The sequence below is a fragment of the Rosa rugosa genome, chromosome 4 (genome assembly GCF_958449725.1).
Source record: "Rosa rugosa chromosome 4, drRosRugo1.1, whole genome shotgun sequence".
NCBI classification, from domain to species: domain Eukaryota; kingdom Viridiplantae; phylum Streptophyta; class Magnoliopsida; order Rosales; family Rosaceae; genus Rosa; species Rosa rugosa.
The window spans coordinates 26254274-26274784 of NC_084823.1; the positions used below are offsets into that span (position 1 = coordinate 26254274).

At 40.2% G+C, this 20511-nt stretch overlaps 1 long non-coding RNA gene and 1 pseudogene across 1 annotated transcript in view; one reads left to right on the plus strand and one right to left on the minus strand.

The window, feature by feature from the left end:
• Positions 1-614: 614 nt before the first annotated feature.
• Positions 615-1545, plus strand: LOC133744558 (uncharacterized; annotated as a pseudogene).
• Positions 1546-4497: 2952 nt separating this feature from the next.
• Positions 4498-20511, minus strand: part of LOC133742276 (uncharacterized) — an 85024-nt gene continuing 69010 nt past the window's right edge. The window contains exon 3 of the long non-coding RNA XR_009862465.1: positions 4498-5571. This is a non-coding gene — a long non-coding RNA (uncharacterized LOC133742276). The remainder of the gene's footprint in view (positions 5572-20511) is intronic.

Here is a 20511-nt window from a genome sequence, read left to right on the forward strand (position 1 = left end):
TTGAATGATTCAAACAAGTTTGAATTGCATGGTCAGCAAATATCCCATTTGACGTTGGCAAATATGCAAGAAGAATCTTATCCAAGCTTAGGGTCTGATTTTTAACTAACCCGGCAATCTTCTTCTTTCCTTTAGAAGTTTTGTACTTCTGTAGATAAATGCCAAGCCGTGTACATCAAATATCTTCCAAGGGACTTTTTTGCAAAATTTTATTATTATTATTTTTTGTTTCAACACTTTGCTGCACTTTGTTTCAACTTTGACTTTAATTATATATACTTCGATCACATGTACTTTTTTGAAAGGGAGAATTTTTCGAACAGTACCTGAACTAAAGGTCACTGTGAATTAACGTTCCTCACTTTACACTAAATACACTTTGGTACCTGGACTGTAAATCCCTACCCACTTTTGGTACATGCCGTTAATAACACCGTTAACCTTATGTTATTTTTCATTTTTCAAAGGGTACGGTAGTTTGGTATATTCTCTCTCTCTCTCTCTCTCTCAAGCAACCGGGAAAACAAATCTCCATAAAATAACCAAGCCAACGAACTTGAGCTGAACAAAGAACCCAGAAATACATAATGTGGATTTGATTTATTTCTCACCAACCATCACAGAATACACTTCCAATATATTCAAAACACCATAACACATTCACCAAAACACAAACCACTCTTCCAAAACTAAAAACCCAGTAAGAAAAACAAAATTCACATTATGCGAAGATTAAACTAAAACCATTCAGACCCAAAATGTCAAACAACTTCATACCACTCTGAGCTCCAAAACCCAGAAATTTAAGCAACAAAAACTAAGAGAAACCCAACAAAAAATTTTACACCCAACATGAAAAACTGAAGAAAAAAAATCCAATCTTGGTAGCTGTTCTTACTACCTTGTGCTTCATAGTTCATAGCAGTTCTGATCTGGGCTCCCAAAATAGAAAAGGAAAGAAAAGAGGCTTGCAGAGCTTGATTGATTATGGACACAGACATCCTCGAATATCTTGTTGTATCTTCGAGGATGGGGGACTATCACTATATCTACAAGGACTTGGACGGAGCCTCCACCGAGTGGAACGATAATCAGGCTAAGCTTGGCAATCTTCCGCCCAAGAAACCAGCGTTTAAGCCTCCTCCCTTCACTCCGGCCGACGACGAAGCCTCTCTTCCTAAAGAAAATTCTTGGACCGATGACAAGACCCGATAGGACCTTGAAAATCTCGAAGACGATCCCGATCTCGACGACGATCTCTTCCCTAAGGAATACCAGAGGAAGAGGCTGTTTGAATTGAGAGAAGCGGCTGAGGTTGCAAGTTTTGGATCGGTGGTTCCAATTTCGGGATCAGATTTTGTGCGTGAGGTTTCTTAAGCTCCACCTGACGTTTGGGTGGTGGTGTTTCTCTACAAAGAAGGAATTGCAGAATGTGGATTGTTGATGCAGTGTCTCGAAGATTTGGCAACCAAGTACCCAGCTACCAAATTTGTGAAAATAATATCCACGATTTGGGGGACGATGAGATGCAGCTGCTGGTGCTGAAGATGCCGCCGACGGAGGTCCAATTTGTGCGGTGGAACAACCGATTTGTGAACCACCAATTTTCTTTTTCTTTTTATTAAAAAACTTGATTTTCTAAAGGTGGATAGTGAAGAGACAATTTTACCCTTGAAAATATGGCAGGTGACATGCCAACTAACAGAGTTATTGACGGTGTGTACCAAAGTGAGTCGGGATTTATAGTCCAGGTACCAAAGTGTAATTAGTGTAAAGTGAGTAACGTTAATTCACAGTGACCTTTAGTTCAGGTACTGTTAGAAAAATTCTCCCTTTTTGAAATAGGACCAGTACGGCTGTTCTCAAGTCTTGACCATTAATGAAACCACAGAATACATGGGGGGATATTGTGCCTAAATCCCAAAATACAGTGAACATCAAGAGAACATCCCTAAATAATAACCGGAGTCTCAACTAAGCATATGTATTTTAACAAGCACCAATTAGCGAAGAGTGCACTACTGGCTACTCCATTCGCTTTACAATTGTGGTGACATACTGAAAAGAATATGCTCACGTGGAGCCATAATTTACTAATTTTATCAGTTTTCTCACTATTTTGCCACCGGACAATCAATCCGGTAGCACTTAGTTTCATCCTGCTACTGGGAGGTTGCGACTATTTGATGAAACAAGGAACTCGCCGCCTAACCAGAGCAAACAAGGCACACAAGGTGTGTAGTCCGGGACAGAGCCCACGTCGCCCTATCACAACTCGGTAGGAACTTATTTCCGGCATAAAACCACAATCTACTAAAAAACAACAAAAACAAAAAACATAAATAGTAAAAACAGGCCAATAATAGCCCATAAGCCCATTCCAGGTCCAATCTCTAGCCCAGCCATCTGAAGGAAAGCACAAGCCCACCAACCAAACCCATTGTCGCCCATGACGACCTGCCACCGCCCCATCTTCATCTCCCTCGCACCACCACCGTCGTTGCTCCATCGCAGCCTCACCGCTGCCCTCCTCACTCAAGTATTCGCCACCCACCGTCCCACCTAGCCTCATCGAAACCAAACTAGAGGAACCCGCCACCACCGCGACCTAGATCCACCACCCCAGACTCACATGTACTTATTAAGACAAATAAGATTATTTTTTTTTCCTTTTTTCTTTTACGGGGGATCACACCGGTTAAGTCTAATTATAATTTAATTTTTTAATTTTTCGTCACTACGTAACCAATCCTAAGGGTTGAAAGATAATACTATAATATTGTTTGTGTTCAAGTAAATCCAGAATATGTGTCTGGCCCAAACTCGAGGTTACTTGCTCTAGTTGAAATAGGGTTTATATTAGAGATATTCTCGGAGAATCTTAGGAGATATCCAATCAATGTACGATTATGTTTCCATGTACAACTCTATCTCTATACTTGTAATCCTCTATATAAAGAGGCCCCTATTATCAATGAAAGCACGACTCAATTCTCTCCCAATTTCAGTTTTCCTTAAACACGTTATCAGCACGAATCCCTAACCCTGAAACTCTAAAATCGTAGCCTTCAAACCCTAACAACCACCAACCCCTACCTTGAAGCTCTCGATCCCACCCAGGAACTAAGATCCAAGAAAGCAGAAAAAAAAAAAAAAAAAAAAAAGGAGGAGGAAGAAATCATCTACCCCGGCCCACGTTAGCAAAAGGAAGAAGAAGAAAAAGGGGACGCGGCCCCACCGTCAGAAGAGAGAAGAAAAGAAAAAAAAAAAAAAAAAAAGGAGAGCAACGTTAGAAGAGAGAAGAAAAGAAAAGAAAGAAAAAAAAAGAGGAGAACAACGTCAGAAGAGAGAAGAAAAGAAAAGAAAGAAAAAAAAAGAAGGAGAGCAACGTCAGAAGAGAGAAGAAAAGAAAGAAAGAAAGAAAAAAGGGGAGGAACGTCAGAAGAAGAAGAAAAGGAAGAAGAAAGAAAGAAGAAAACAAAGGGCACGCCCCCACTACCAGAGAGAAGAAAAGAAAGAAGCGGGCCCAGAGAGAACAAAAGAGAAAGAAAGAAAAAAAAGGCCCAGAGAAGAAGAAGGCTGACCCGGCCCACTGACGTCCCTGGCCCACTTCCAGCGACGTCCCTGGCCCACTTCCAGCCAGGCCCATCTTCTCGCTAGGTCAGCCTGCCACATCAGCGCGCCACTCTGAAGCCAGTCAGCAGCCACGTCAGCACGGGTCAACTTTCCAGCCACTATTCCGGCAACTGATACGCTCAAAGCAAGCGCATAATTTAACCCTGAAAACATCGTTAGTAGTATAAGCAAATAGGGATCGTTCTATTCCGGGGATTGAGGGTACACCTGTCATTGTAAAAAAAAACAAATAAAGAATTAAAATAATAAAGTAAAAAGTATTATGTACAAAAATAAAATAAAGAATAAAAATATATACAAGTTAATATAAAAAGGGGGGTTTTGAGATTATAGAATTGGAATTAAAATTAAATGAAATAAAGAAAGTGTAAAAACACATATACAAGGGTGAAACACAAGAAACAAAGATCAAAACTACAATCATATGAATGAAATCCAATTACAATTCCTATAGTTGATTATCTATGTCATGAGAAATAAGTTGACCATGTGAAACATTCGAAGCAAATGATTTCCCATATTTTACTTTCCTTGAATATTTAATCTAAGTGAAAGCACCTAAATTAAACCTATTGAACATGCAATCATAGTCTAGAAAACTAGCTAATCACGAACACATTCAATGCATGAAGAACAAAGAAAGGATGTCAACCAAAGTGCACAACCTAGTATGAAAAAGTTCATCTATTTGCAATCCTCCTTAATTGATTTCGACTTTTGTCCAAAGCCTTTACTACTTAAATCTAGCACCAATTACATGCATATATCCTAAGTTGGCCATCAAAGAACACATACATATAAAAGTTTTCCATAATCCAAAATCAATTAAGCAATCTCACATAAGCAACATAAAAATCAACATAAAGAAATCACAATTTTTATTCAAACATAGAAATTGGGCTTAAACTTTGCCCTTAATGTTATTGTTAACTAGAAACAAATTCCTACGAAATTAAATAAGGAAAAAGAATGAATTACACCGTGAGTTGGAGATAGAGATGGAGTGCTTGAAACGTTGAAATCTTGAATCTTGGAAGCAAGCCTTCAAGGTGGACGATGGAGGATATGATATTCTCGGCTCCTTCTTCTTCTTCTTCTTCTTACTTGAAAACACAGAATTTTGCAACTAGAGAATGGAGAGAAAAATGGAATGGAAATGGAGAGACAAAGAAGATGAAATGGATGAAGGAATCTACTTAGAGTGAGAGGAGAAGGTGTTTATATAGGGAAGAAAAAGAAGAGTGAAATGATAAATGGAAGAAAAATAATGAAAGTGGTTTGTAAAATATGGAAAAGATGGAGTAATGATGAAATGAAAGCAAGGCATGAAGGTGCAGAAGTATGGAAGTGATGATGATCTATTGGAGCAGAAAAATATATCCAAGGAAAAAGAGAAAAGCATCTAGCTTTCTTCATGTGGGTAGGAAACTTGAACATGTGGTGTTGAGCTGTTTTAGGTCAGTTTCTGCCCTTTTATTCCTTCAATTATTTCTCCAACAGGAATTCAGTTTTGGCTCGTGACTTCTTCATATGAAATGATCTACCATGAGTGTAGATCATTTTGGTAAAATTTCAGAATTTATTTCCATGCCTTTGGGCTGGAAATGCTGCTGGACCTCTTACAGGTCCAGTTTTCCAGTTTTGCTTCTGCAGGAAATTGGGCTGACTGTTTGAAGGCCTTCCACTCAATTATAGCTCTGGCACTCTTCATAAGAAATGATCCTTAGGATGTGTAGAATGGATCTGGAAAGTTTCAGCTCATTTGAAGTTCATTTGGTCCGGCGGCCGCTCCTTCTTCCTTGCTTGGCTTGGTTTCTCCTAGCCGGAGTAGGAAAATGTGTAAAATTGACATTTTAGTACATTTCCATTTTTCTCCACCATTTATAGGTAAGTGTGGACCTAATGCTCATTTCACCATCATTTACTCCAATGTACCTAAGAAAATAGAAATTGAGTTAAAAATCGATTCGTTAAGGAATTAACTAAGCAAAATGTGAGGAATTAACTATTAAAATACCACTTTAAAATGCTCCTATCAGCAACTTTCCAACGACTTTTCCGACCACTTTTCCAACCACTTTTTCCGGCAAAAAAAATTTTCCGGCGACCAATTTCAAGGTATTTTTTACTAAACGTTCCTGTTTTTTTAGAGTTTTTTAATTCAATTTCTCTTCTTTTTCGGGGACTTGCAAACTTCCTTCTTCTACCCCCTTTCTTTATCATAGGGGACCCAAATTAAGCTGAACTGTGGGGGTTCGTGCTCACTCCAAGCTTGGAGCTTATAGAGTCCTCCAAACTTAGAGTTTGTTGAGATAAAACGATCGACCGCAAACATCATTGTTTCGATCTAATCTAACCCCTCTTGGAATCGAATTTCTTGGAAGCGACCACGCTCAAAAATTCCTAATTTCTTGGAAGCGACTACGCTCAGTAATTTTATTTGTTTTCGTGGTAGCCTTTTTCGCTCCGAAACTAACCTAATTTCTTGTTCTCTTTTAGGATGAGTAACCTGAACAAATTGGACTTTGCTCCATTGGGAACAACTGGCTCTGAATATCACAGGTGGGTTCGTGATGTCTGCCAGCATCTCAAGGCCGATGGAATCCTGGATACGATTCTCGAGCCTAGCCAGGACGTGCTAACTGTTGAGCAAGCTCAAGCTTTGGAAGCAAATAGAGCAGCCTTAGAGGCAAATAAGGCGAAAGCCATCATCCTTATGACTCGTCATATGGATGATTCGATCCAGTACGAGTGTATGAATGAAGAAGACCCCAGAAGGCTGTGGGTCTCACTCGAAGAAAGATTTGGCAACGTCCGTAACTCCCTGCTTCCTGACCTAGAAGTGAGATGGCATAGCCTCCGCCTTTGTGATTTCAAGTCAGTTCTTGACTATAACTCGGAAGCACTTCGCATTAAATCCTTAATGGAATTCTGTGGTAAAGAGATCACAGATGCGATGTTGATTGAGAAGACTCTCTCTACCTTCCCTGTCTCTGCATTGGTGGTTGCTAAGAACTATCGAATCGATGTTACTGCAGGACGGATCACAAGGTTTCATGAGCTCATTGGAGCTATGAATGTCGCTGAAAAGCATGACAACATCCTTGTGAAGAACTATAATTCGAGATCCATGGACATAGAGCATATTCCAGAGTCCAATTATAGTCGCGCCCCTAAAAGAAAGCGCCAAGAGCAAAACCCTAACCTTAGGGATACTTCTGGACGTTCTGGTCCATATAATCGCTCTACTTGGGAAGGTAACCGCCAATATAGGCGAACACGGAATCGAAGAGGTCAACGTGGAAAGAGAGAGGGAGGCAACGCCTCTGGCCATGTTGGTGGCGCCACCAACACTAAGAGTCATCTAAATGACGCTTTCAAAGCGCCTCAATCAATGGAGTTTGAGCAAAGAGAATGTTTTCGATGTGGAGTGTCTGATCATTGGGCACACATTTGTAGAGCTCGTGAAGAAATTGTCACCGCCTACAAAGCATATTGTGAAGTAAGAGAAGATCACTATGTGGAATAAGAAGATCAAGAAGATGATCTAGAGTGAAGGGTTGAAGACTACAAATCTGGCTGGGATCAATAGATCGCCAATTCTGTTTAAGTCTTTATTTTTCCAAGAGATGTAATAGGCAATTACCATATATTTTTTTAGTAAATGCCAATGGTTTAGTCTTTCTTCAAAGTAGGCTCACCCACAGTAAGTGTGATGTCTAGGAAGGTTCTGAGATTAGTGGTACTTAAGCGAGCCTTGCTCCACCGATATCTCTCTACTCACTTGGTCACATTTATTTTGGAATTACCGAAAGAAGTTAGACGACTACCATTGTTTTGCATTAGCTAGCATTTTGGATTAGATTCTCTTTGGTCAAAGAGACAGTGATGTAACTCCGTTGGCTTATGAATAAAATTTCGAGTTCTTCCCATGATGACTCAATTTTGATTCTGAGTATATTACTTTTGTGACTACGATGGCTGGGTCATCAATATTAATTCAAGGACATGGAATAGCCCAAGTTCCCCCTGCCAAATGGCACCTTGATTACTGTCGCAAAAACTCTCTACGCTCCTAGGTCAAATCGCACCTATGAATTGCCAACGGATTCCATGCGAAAACTCATGTAGAGAACGGAAATGAGTTCCCTTACAATACCTCTAATGATTACGAACAAAGGCGCATCTTAGAGAAGTTTATGTGTCTCTCTAGCGGACTTTATGTCACTATTCGAGCTATTAAATCCAATAAAGTTATGAGAGCAGATCTCTTGGATTTAGACACATATTGGCTTTGTCACGACAGGATAGATCATCCTAGTCATGATATGATGATCCGTCTACAAAAGACTTTACAAGGACATCTTTTCTATCGAGCGAAATGAAGCATGAATCAAAAGTTGATTCAAGGATTAAGTGTGACCGACGCTGCTGCCTAGGGCACCGCCTCCGTCCACCACCAGCCTAGGGCTGGCGTAGTCCTCATCCATGACGCCATGGATGGTGTCCATCATGGTGATGGCGCCTCAGGTGATGCTGCAATCACCAACTTGCTTCAAATAGCGTTTCAGACGCTCAAGCCTAACCAAAATTCTCATTGGTTGCTTCTAAAGCCTCTCGTTCGTTTTACAAAAGCCGTTCCTTAGGAAAATTAGGACTGAGACCGTCCTATGCAAAGGATATGAAAATACTCATTATGTTCTTACATAGAATCCGTGGACTAGTTCAACCAACTTGCGGACGTTTAAATATCTCATGATGTTTGTTGACACGCAAACACGCTGGTCACGTGTTGTGCCATTGTCCACTTGTAAATGTTGCTTATGGTACACTCCTAGCAAATATCATATGACAACGGGCTCACTCCCCGGATCATCCTAATTCCGTCAATTGAACTTGACGATGCTAGAGAGTTTACATCGAAGACTTTCGATGGTTATTGTATTGAGAATGATGTTGGTCATCATATTCCCATGAACACACCCAAACGGTCTCGCGGAAACGACTACGATGGTAGTCCGGACATTGGTAATGCGCACCAATCTCCTCATATCCGCTTGGGGTGATGCAATATCGCATGCAGCTATGCTAATTCGTCTACGATCCACCGCCACTCAATCTACCTCTGCATTACAGTTAGTGACTGGGTACAAGTATCGTACTTACGCATATTTGAGTGTGCCATTTATGTGCTAATTGCGCCGCCACAGCGCTCTATGATTGGTCCTCACAGACGAATGGGCAACTATGTTGGATTTGAGACTCTAACAATCGTCCGCCACTTAATGCCCTTGCAAGGCGATCTCTTTACCGCTAGCTTTGCGAATGTCACTTTGATGAGACAGTCTTCCCGTCGTTAGGGGGAGATAAGAACACAGATGTTCAGCAGGAACGACAGGAATTGTCTTGGTCTGTCCCCACTATGTCTCATCTTGATCCCCATTAAAGTGACGAGATCACACAAATATGCTGCAAACATGCCTGCAAGGATGGATGTCCCTATGAGAGGACGTAGCGCCACCCTACACGAAGGTAGGCATGGCGCCAATGCCAATGAGAGTGGCATTCTGGCGTTATAGGCCATGGCCCCCGCTAGGATGCGTGGGAGGCCCATGGGTTCGAAGGATACTTTGGCACATTCCAATCATTTGATCATCGACACTCAAAATCCGTCTCATAAGTATCTTCCGGGTTATGGTTATCGTTGGGGGACGCCTCAACGTCAGAACCTATTTCTGAGAATATAGAGCTCTATGAAACTTACACTAGTGTACATGAGACGTGGGATAGAAACTGCATCATGATTGATGATGTAGTTGCGCATGAGTTTGTTGAGTTTGATGACATCTAACCACGCTCCGTTGATGAATGAATGCCAACGTAGAGAGATTTGGCCTAAATGGAAAGATGCGATCTAGGTTAAGATGAATTCTCTAACGAAGAGGAAGGTTTTCTGAGCCAGTAATGCCAACACCTCCTGACATAAAACCTATTTACTAATGGGTCTTCGTTAGAAAGCGTGATGAGAAAAAAAGATGGCAATCTCGCCTTATGGAGCAAGGCTTCTCACAAAACGCCCTGGAATCGACTACGATGAGACATACTCTCTCGTAATGGATGTCACTACACTCCACTACCTTGTCAGTTTGGTAGTTTCCAAATAACTGATCATGCAGCTTACAAATGTGGTCACTACGTATCTCTATGGGGATCTAGATACGGAATGTACATGAAGGTTCATGGTGAACTTCATTTACCCAAGTCAAGTGGCTCTAGACCATGGAGCGCGTTTTACAAAGAGGTTGAAACGCTCACTAAGATGACTACTTGATTGGGAAGGGATATGCCCACGCGTTTCCATAACAAGTTTCGGATTCTATCGCGGTTCATGTTGGACATGATCTTCATTAGAAGCCCTTAAAGAGTTAAGGGAAATCGCTGAACACTAGAAATCCGAGTTTGAGATGAAGGATTTTGGGAGAACACGATTATGTCTCGGTTTGGAACTTGAGCATCGTGTTGATAGATGCTTAGGCATTTTGACAAGGTCAAACTTTCAAGCACCCCCATGATCGTCCGTAGTCTTAATCCTGAAAATGATCCTCTTCGTCGAAAGGATGATGACGAAGATGTGCTAGAGGCAGAAGTGCCTTACTTAGTACTATTGGCGCATTATTGTACTTATCCCAATGCACAAGACCGGACATCTCATATGTTGTGAACTTGTTAGCTAAGGTATAGCTGTGCGCCAACGCGATACCATTGGATTGGTCTAAAAGGTATCTTTCGGACTTGAGATGTACGATTGATATGGGCATGCTTTATCCCTACAAAGAGATGATGGATTCGGACCCATCACACACCAGGAACGCCGCCAACACTGGCCTGCGTCCTCTATCCCCATCCCAAAACGACATGTGTTTTGGAAGGTTTTGCTGATATTGGGTATCTCTCTGACCCACACAAAGGTCATTCCCAAACTGGTTAAGTGTTCACCATGGGTAAAGACCGTGATATCTTGGAGGTCTACAGAAATAGACCCTAGTCGCTATATCTTCGAACAATGAAGAGATTATTGCTCTTCACAAAAGTAGACCCTAGTCGCTATATCTTCGAACAATGCAAAGATTATTGCTCTTCACAAAGTGGTTCGTGAATGTATATGGATTGGATCCATAATTACGCATGTTCTAAACAATTGTGGTTTGAAGTCTACCACAGATGAGCCTACAAGCATTTATGACAATGCTGCTTGTTTTGAACAAATGAAGCAAGGCTACATCAAAAGCGACAACACCAAGCATAATCAGCAACAACAGACTCTCCTCAAGATCAAAGTGAATTAGGTTTGATCTGAGGACAGTGTGGCAGGCTTGCTCACTAAGTCATTGCCTAAATTCCACTTTTGAGAAACATGTTAGTAGCATCGTTTGCGGAAGTTATCCGAACTCCAATGACCGTAGTCATCAGGGGGAGATGCAGACATCAGGCGGAGATGTCTACATGTATGGTCTCGAAACGTGAAGGGTGTGTTGTGCTCTTTTTCCCCTTCGACCGAGGTTATTTTTGTCCCACTGGGTTTTTGTTACTCGGCAAGTTTTTTTAATGAGGCAACGAGAGGAGCACCACGTTTGGGCAACACAAAGGGGAGTGTTCAAGTAAATCCAGAATATGTGTCTGGCCCAAACTCGAGGTTACTTGCTCTACTTGAAATAGGGTTTATATTAGAGATATTCTCGGAGAATCTTAGGAGATATCCAATCAATGTACGATTATGTTTCCATGTACAACTCTATCTCTATACTTGTAATCCTCTATATAAAGAGGCCCCTATTATCAATGAAAGCACGACTCAATTCTCTCCCAATTTCAGTTTTCCTTAAACAGTTTGAGTATTTGTCCACCAAAATGTGTTACATATGTATATCATCAATTTATAGTGGGTGATAAGTTGCGACATATTTTTTTGATCATATCAACAATTGGTCTTTTTTTTTTATGAGTCGAACTCACGACCTCCCTAGTACAAATGAAAAACTTATACCACTAGACTAAATGGTACTAGATCAAAGAAGGTGTAATATATTACTTTATTTAGAATAGCTAATATTGTGGAGGTTATGTTTCATTCTCATAGCTGGTATGAAAATTTATAAAGGTCGAGATTGATATAGCATCACTTTGTGAGATCATGTTATCAAAAATATCATATTATAAGTTGAGTTGTCCATGTCATTGTTAACCAAGTATTGCATTTTACTTTTAAAAAAAAGGAAAAAAAAACCCTATTTTCATTATTCTTATTTTTGTTGATGTAAAATTTCAATTGATAAATTGTATTTTTTTAGAGTTCTAAATTTATCTATGACTTATAATTTCACTCTGCCGATGATAACTCAACTTTAACTATTATAATACTTTTTCTATAAAATCAAAAACAAAAAAAATTAATACTTTTATCACTTAACTGTAAAAGAATATTATTTTAATCCCTTAGCTTCTACACTATGTATCACTTTTATTAATTAAGGAATAAGGTAGTCTCTTTTTATTAAATGATGTAACCTGTATTTAACATCTTTATTAATGGGGAGTGAAATTTGCACTCCCTAAATTGTAAATCACACTCCCACTTTTTATATTTTATACTTTTATAAGTTTCTTTGCATGCTTTTCCCATTTTGCCCTCTCTCTCTCTCTCTCTTTCTCTCTCTCTCTCTCTCTCTCTCTCTCATCTCTTCCTCTCTCTTGTGGTTCCCTTGCCTGAAGAAATACAAGATGGAGATCTATGGCAGAGGTGGTTGTGATCAAAACCAATACCATCATCAAAACATCTTTGTGTTTTTTTTTTTTTTTAGAAAAGGGCGGTGCGGCAGCCCTCAAGCCTTGTTAGCCTTGATTAAAGAAACTGTCGAATACAAGGGGGGACATTGAGCCTAAACCCCTGATTACAATAAGTAGAACATCCTGAAATACTATCCTGAGTCTCTACTAAATGCTTGTACTCAACAAAGCACCAACTAGCAAAGAGCGCTCTACTGGCGACTCTATTTGGTTTAACTGCTTTAACGCAGCGGTGACACAACGGAAAGATAACTTGATCTGCAACCCGAGTGCAGCAAAGCATAACTACCAAACGCACAGCTTTCCCATCATGATGCCACTGGACACTACATCCAGTGACACTTAATTTCACTCTGCTCCTAAGAGGCAACGACCATTTGCAAGTGTAAGGAACTCGCCGCCTACCAAGAGTAAAACAGGCACACAAGGTGCAAAGACTGGCACACAGGCCACTGCCTCCTACCGGAACACGGTTGGAGGTTATTACCGACAAAGCAACAACTGAAGAAAGACAAACAAAAAAGCAATAAACTGTTACCAACAACCACCAGCAAGGCCCAAATGCAAAAGCCCGGCCTAACCACCACTGCATCCCGGGCTCTAGCGCCGCCAGCCAAACTCGCTGCCACCGCCCTCCAGCATCACCACGCCTCCGCCCAGAATCACCGCCATGAGAACAAGGTCTCAGCCGCCGTACAGATCCCAGATGCCAAAGAACCGCCACAACTCGCCGGCGGTAAGTTCCAACCCAGCGCTGCACCATGGCTGCCTTCCTCCCCAATCCCAGAAGAGCAGATCGAGACCGATCAGCCAGCTCCGAGATCGAGCCACCCTTCTCCAGCCCTGGAACACGCCACTGCCTCCTCCCAGATCGCCGATTCGGTGCCGTTAGAACCCACCGCCCAACAACTCCATCAGAAGATTTGGACGGCGAACCCATCACGACAACACCTTCGCGCCGACAGAGCCAACTCTAGGAAGACACCCTCTCGGACACAAGGCCCCCAGTAACTCTTATTGAAAGAAAGAGAAAAACGTAAACAAACGAGAAAGGAAACAGAGATTCTGGTGTTATTATGAATGATTATTTACAGTTAAATTATTCAATGGCTCAACAAGAAATTTTACTTGTTGAAAATAACACTAACAGTACTAGCACTTTAACAAGTGTTAAAAGAACCAAACTAAATGAAAAGTCTGCATTTTTATGGCATAGAAGACTCGGCCATGTTTCAAAAGAGAGACTGAAAATTTTGGCGAAAAACAACATCCTAAATGAACTTGATTTTTCTAATCTAACAGACTGTGTGGAATGCTTTAAGGGAAAAATAACTAATACTAGAAAGAAGACTGCATATAGAAGCCAAAATTTATTAGAACTCATACACACTGATATATGTGGACCATTTAGGCATCAAACTATATGTGGGAATGTGTATTTCATCACATTCATTGATGATTTTTCTAGATACAGTTATGTTTATCTACTTTCAGAAAAAACACAAACATTGAAAGCTTTTCAAATCTTTAAGTCTGAGGTAGAAAATCAACTAGAAAAGAAAATCAAAACAGTGAGATCAGATAGAGGTGGTGAGTTCTATGGCAAGTACACTGAATCCGGCCAACAAAAGGGTCCATTTGCCTTGTTTTTGCAAGACAATGGAATTAAAGCTCAATATACAACACCCTATAACCCACAACAGAATGGTGTTGTAGAGAGAAAGAATAGGACTCTTTTGAACATGGTTAGGTGCATGATGTGTACAACTGGTTTGCCTAAATTTTTGTGGGGTGAGGCTTTAAAAACTGCAAATTATATTTGCAACAGGACACCTAGCAAAGCTATAGAAAATACTGCTTTTGAGCTTTGGTGTGGCAGGAAACCTAGTCTTCATCACTGCCATGTTTGGGGATGTCATGCAGAAGCTAGGATTTATAATCCAAGATTGAATAAACTTGATCCCAAAACTGTTAGTTGCTATTTTATAGGTTATCCAGATAAATCTAAAGGTTATAAATTATATTCTGCTCATCATTCACCTAGAATTTTTGAAACACATCAAGTAAAGTTTCTAAGTGAAAAAGTTCACAATACAAATTTTGAGGATTTAACCATAGATTTTGAGGAAATTGTGTCAGATGAGAATATAAGTGTAGCATTGCCTGTAGAACAAGATGTAACTGATCAAGTACCTGTACCTGGTCAAGTAACTGATCAAGTACCTGAACAAATCCTTAATGAAGAACCTCAAAATCCTCAAGTAGCTCAACCTAATCCTGAAAATCCTCAGCCTAGAAGATCACAGAGAGCAAGAAAACCAACTTATGGGGGGGGGGGGGGGGGGGGAGAGAGAGTGACTACATTGTTTATCTGCAAGAAGCAGAAATTGAAATGGACTGTGCAAAGGACAATGATCCAACTACATTTAATCAGGCCATTGAAAGTAGTGAATCTCATCAATGGCAGCTAGCAATGGAAGCAGAACTGATTCCATGAGCCAAAATGCAGTTTGGGAATTAGTTGAGCCTGACCCTAATTAGAAACCTATAGGTTGTAAATGGGTTTTCAAAACCAAAAGAGATGCAAATGGAAATGTAGAGAGACATAAAGCAAGGTTAGTTGCCAAGGGTCGTTTAGGATAATCATGGCTTTAGTTGCTCATTTTGATATGGAGCTGCACCAGATGGATATTAAAACAGCCTTTTTGAATGGTGAACTAGATGAAGTGATTTATATGAGGCAGCCAGAAGGATTTGTACAAGCTAGAAGTGAAAATTTAGTGTGTAAGTTAAGAAAATCAATTTATGGCCTAAAACAAGCTTCTAGACAGTGGTACAAGAAATTTGATTATGTGATTTCTACTTCTATTGGATTTACAGAAAATTTGGTGGATGAGTGTGTTTATTTGAAGACAGTTGGGACCAATTTTATTTTTCTGGTACTCTATGTGGATGATATACTTTTGGCTAGCAGTAACATTAAACTGCTTAAAGACACTAAGAATTTTCTGTCAAAGAATTTTGACATGAAAGACTTAGGAGAAGCATCCTATGTACTAGGTATTGAGATTAAAAGAGATAGGGCACAGAGACTACTTGGTTTGTCTCAACAGAATTATGTTACCAAAATTTTAAAGAGGGTTGGTAAGGAGAAGTGTGTAGCTGGAGAAGTTCCCATGTCCAAAGGAGATAAATTGACCAAGAAGCAAAATCCCAAAAATGATGTTGAGAAGGAGAATATGGAGTCAAAGCCTTATGCCAGACTTGTAGGAAGTCTCATGTATGCATAAGTCTGCACTAGGCCAGACTTGTCTTTTGCAGTAGGGATTTTGTCAAGATTCCAGTCTAATCCAGGCCATGAACATTGGGTAGCTGGGAAGAAAGTGTTGAGATACCTGCAGAAAACAAAGAATTATATGCTAGTTTATAGGCAAGTGGAGGATCTGAAACTCATTGGATTTTCAAACTCTGATTTTGCAGGAAATTATCCAGACTCCAAGAAGTCGACTTGTGAATATGTGTTCATGCTTGCAGGAGGTGCTATTGCTTGGAAAACCATGAAGCAAACTCTTGTTTCAACTTCTACAATGCAAGCTGAATTTATTGCAATATATGAAACTGTGTGTGAAGGACTTTGGATTAGGAATTTTCTCATGCAGACCAATGTATTGAGTCACATTGTGGCTGGCACACTTGTGATTTATTGTGACAATGAGGCTGCAGTTTTCTTTAGCAAGAACAGTAAAAGATCAAATAATTCCAAGCATATTGATTTAAAGTATTACAGTGTTAGAGAAAGGGTAAAACATGGTGAAATAGCTGTTTTGAGCATTGACACGAATTCACAGCTAGCAGACCCCTTCACCAAGGCCTTGTCAGTAGCAGCATTCCAGAAGCATACAGCAAGCATTGGAGTTTTAGCTAATCTAGATGCTTAGGTTCAGTAGAGAGTTAGTCCAGTTGGAGCAATTTAAATTTCTAAGGTTTCTGAGTTCTTGTATTTCCTTGAGTTGTGGATTTCCAGTTTATCTATCATAACTTGGTTGTAAAGACAGTTTATTATTATCAATAAAATTTCTTGAGGTATTTTCAGATTTTGGTTATTGCTGCAGCTTTTATTGAATGTTCTGAAAATTGTCGATTTTGTACCTAAAGTTATACTTGGTATCAGATGGCTTAAATCATGTATAGCATGATGTTATGGTTCAAGCAACAATTTTAAGCCATCGGTGTTCAAGAAAAATTTGCTTGAGTTTCTGGTTCATGAAAGATAAAGTAGGACCTGGTATATGCCTTCTTGTTGATACACATTAGCATATATCGTATCACTTCTGGTTTGACATATGTGGATTGCAGGAGCTTGTGTTTGTGGTTTTGAAACTCTGCATTTTTGTTAAAATGTATACTGTTTCTTGCTCTGCATAAGTAACTGTGATCCGACCATGTTGGAATGGATTTCTGGTTTGATTTTGTTGTCTGGCGCGCATTACAGTAAGTTGAGTAGTTTCTGACATTTTCTGGTGCAAATTATCAAGCTTAATATGTGTCAGTCCAAGGGGGAGATTGTTAGAATCAACATGGACTTGTCACACATTAACATATAGTAAATTGATAATTAGCTTAATGTCAAAACTAGTTCAACATGGACATAAACTGATAATCAATATTGTAATTTAATGAAAGAGTGTATCAATTCATTAAGGTAAGTAATCCAATTCTTGGTCTGCAAGAAAGACTACAATGATGTGATACATTAAGAATCTAACTAGGAAACCTAAACCGATATGGACTGCTTTAATGGGAAGCTTCTTGAGGTTTAAGTCTCCTATATATATGGATGAATTGGTCCTTGTTGCCACCACGATTATTGCATTAGTTCTGTCCATTGAGAAGCAAGGTTGGTAAGCAACAGAAGGCCATATTCAGTGATTGAGTTTAGTAGCTGCAGAGATGGAATCCATGCCAGTAATTGCTGAAGGTGAGTCTTGATCCTTTTATGATTATTGTCGAGTTGATGTGCATATGTTGTGAGCATGTATATGGTTTTAACAGTGGCTGCAAACCTCTTCGTTCCAAGGTCAATTTTACTAATTCATCTCATCCTATAGTTTTTGTTTTTTTTAATTGTTCCAATTTTTGCTCATGCTCTTTACTTTTGGCAGATATATATGTTAATTTGCATAGACGAACCCAGATGTTCAATCTCTCCAGTAAATGCATCGTCTGAAAGATCAAGGCACTGGAGTTATATTCACAAACCATGAGGAAAAAGAAAAAAGTAATGCAAGAATAATATTGTAAAATTACATGCCCCAAAGATAAAGAAACTATTAAAAAATAAAGTAGGAGTGTGGTTTACAATTTGGGGAGTGCAAATTTCTCTCCCCTTATTAATTGATGAGAAACTTTTCTCATGAATCCCTAAATTTAATCAATTTTTTCAGTCCATGGCAGGACATGGTGATGCTGATAAACCTTCGGTAAATTCACTACCTTATATGTATTCATACTATCGTAGCATGCTAATGAAAGTTAATTATTAGTTCTTTCTTACGTGCTTCACGTTTGCAACAAAACGTACTAAAGGAAAATAAATAGATCCGGATCTAATATTCGGGAGCCCTACTTATGTTTCTTGAAATCGGGTAGGAGTTTGATCCCATTTTGGATTGATATCAATAGTCAATTCAGTTGATTATAAATCCTGAAGTATGTTTTACTTTTCTAGCTGCCGCCTCCACCCCAGAAAACATCGCCACCGGCTCCAGTGAAGTCACCGGCTCCGACACCCCAAGAGAATGCATAGGCTCCGGCACCGCGAGCAAATGCACCGGCTTCGGCACCTCGAGGGAATACACTGGCTTCGGCACCCCGAGCAAATGCACCAGCTCCCCCACCCCCTATACCCTCTCTACCCCCGGTAAAGTCTCATTCATAAACAACTATATCTAATGCATTATGTGCCAAAAGTTGGCGAAAACTCTTGAAATAATAGTCTGTACGAAATTAGTTCACTGCTATAATTTTTAGATAATACACATTTCAATTATTAATTCAGCCGCCTTCAAAACAGAATAATTCTTCAGAAGACAACAACCTTTTGTTTGGCTTGATCCTTCTACCTGCCGCTCTCGCTGCCACTGGTGCTGGCGCTGCCGGTGGTCTTAGTGGCACTGCCATATCTAGCTTAGAAGTTGCAGCTGCCGTTACAGCTGCAGACGTCCTCCAAGAAATTTTAAAACATAAGAAAAATGAAACACCTCCCGATAAGCGTAATTGCACATGCTCGTCAGGTGGGAAGGAACCTCCTCCGGCTAGGACCTCCCCCGCTCCACCATCTCTAATCAAACCTTCGACTCCACCAGCTCAAGGAAGGTCACCACCTTCGCCACCTTTGAAAAAGGCACCACCATCTCCCCCACCTTTAAAAAAGGCACCACCACCACCACCTCCACCACCACCACCGGAGAAAGAAGAGGGAGATACACTAGCTCCCTCACCTCAAGATGACAACTTATTGGCTCTATCCCCTTTTATGGACGCACCCTTTCCTTCACCTCTGGCAAATGCACCCGCTCTTGTTGGTGGCGGTGGTGGATCCAAATCCAAAGCTGGAGCTGGAGGAACTATCCTTGGCAGTGATATTGGAAAAACCATCTCAGACATGGGTAGCCATAAGACTAGTGAAAATTTAAACACTAAGGTAACAACGCCTTATACGCATCAGTGCAGGTGCCCAAAATCTTCTATGACCTTCCCCATTCCATCATCTCCAATCAAACCCTCGACTCCACCAGCTCAAGGAAGGTCACCGCCTTTGTCACATTTGAAAAAGGCACCACCACCTCCCCCAGCTTCAAAAAAGGCACCACCACCACCTCCACCAGCTCCAGCACCTCAAGATGATGATGATGTGGCACTAGCTCCTGTTAGAACCAATCAGTATATACGAACAGTAACAATATATATATATATATATATATATATATAATCTAAATATAGAACACAAACTCAATATATATAACAGGTAATCAATTGAAATCAAATAACTTTAATCCGAAATTGAATTCACTAACTTGATCAGATAGAGGCTTGCGCTGCTGTGACCTAAGACAGAAATTCGTCCCCACTTGTGCTGTAGTTTCGGACGTCTATCTAGAGGATACAACTATCTGGTACAAGTTCTTGCACAAGAACTTGACCCTGACGAATTCTACTTTATGTTTCTCAGAATAACTTTTGGGAGGAAGAAGAAGAAGATTGATTGATTGATAATGACGACCAAAGGTCGTCCTTATATAAAAGCCAAGATGAGCAGTTGTGTTGGCAGTTGTTTGACGTTGTTTGATTTCATCCATTGCAACTGTTAGATTTTATCCGAAAATTAAACAGTTAAGCAAAAAATAAAATCAGATTTAGTCAAACCGAGCCCAAAAGCCCCAAGGCCCAAGGCCCTATCTTTGACTTATATATATATATATATAGGGAAACCCAATAGGAAAGCCCACTGAAGCCCACATTTTGACTTGTTGCCCATTTAATTCTTAACATGGTTGTGTCCTTAAAAAAGGTATGATCCTTCAACATTTCTTCCATGTGGGACTTTAGTCCCACAAGTTCCAATCAAGATGACAATGCTCCTGTTGCAGATTGCATAACGTTGTGTGATCAGAGGTGTGCGTTTCATCAAAATAAGAAAGTGTGCACGGATGTATGCATGATTTTTTGTGACCGCTGCAACTGTGTTCTACCTGGACCTTCTGTCCGCAACAAGGAAACATGTGGCCCCTGCTACACTCAAATACTCATCTAAGAATACAAGTACAATTGCCCTTGAAATAAAATAGCAAGCCGCGTTCTTTTTTTTTTTTTTGTCAACTGAAGTTCATTCATGCCAAATGAAGGATACAAGAGGGAAACCAAAAGAAGACAAAACTAACTAGGAAAAGAACAACTAGCTAAGGTTCAGTTGAGGTAACATCAGAAAGCAAAATAAGTTGCAAGGAGGGAGGCGGTTGCGAAACCCACATG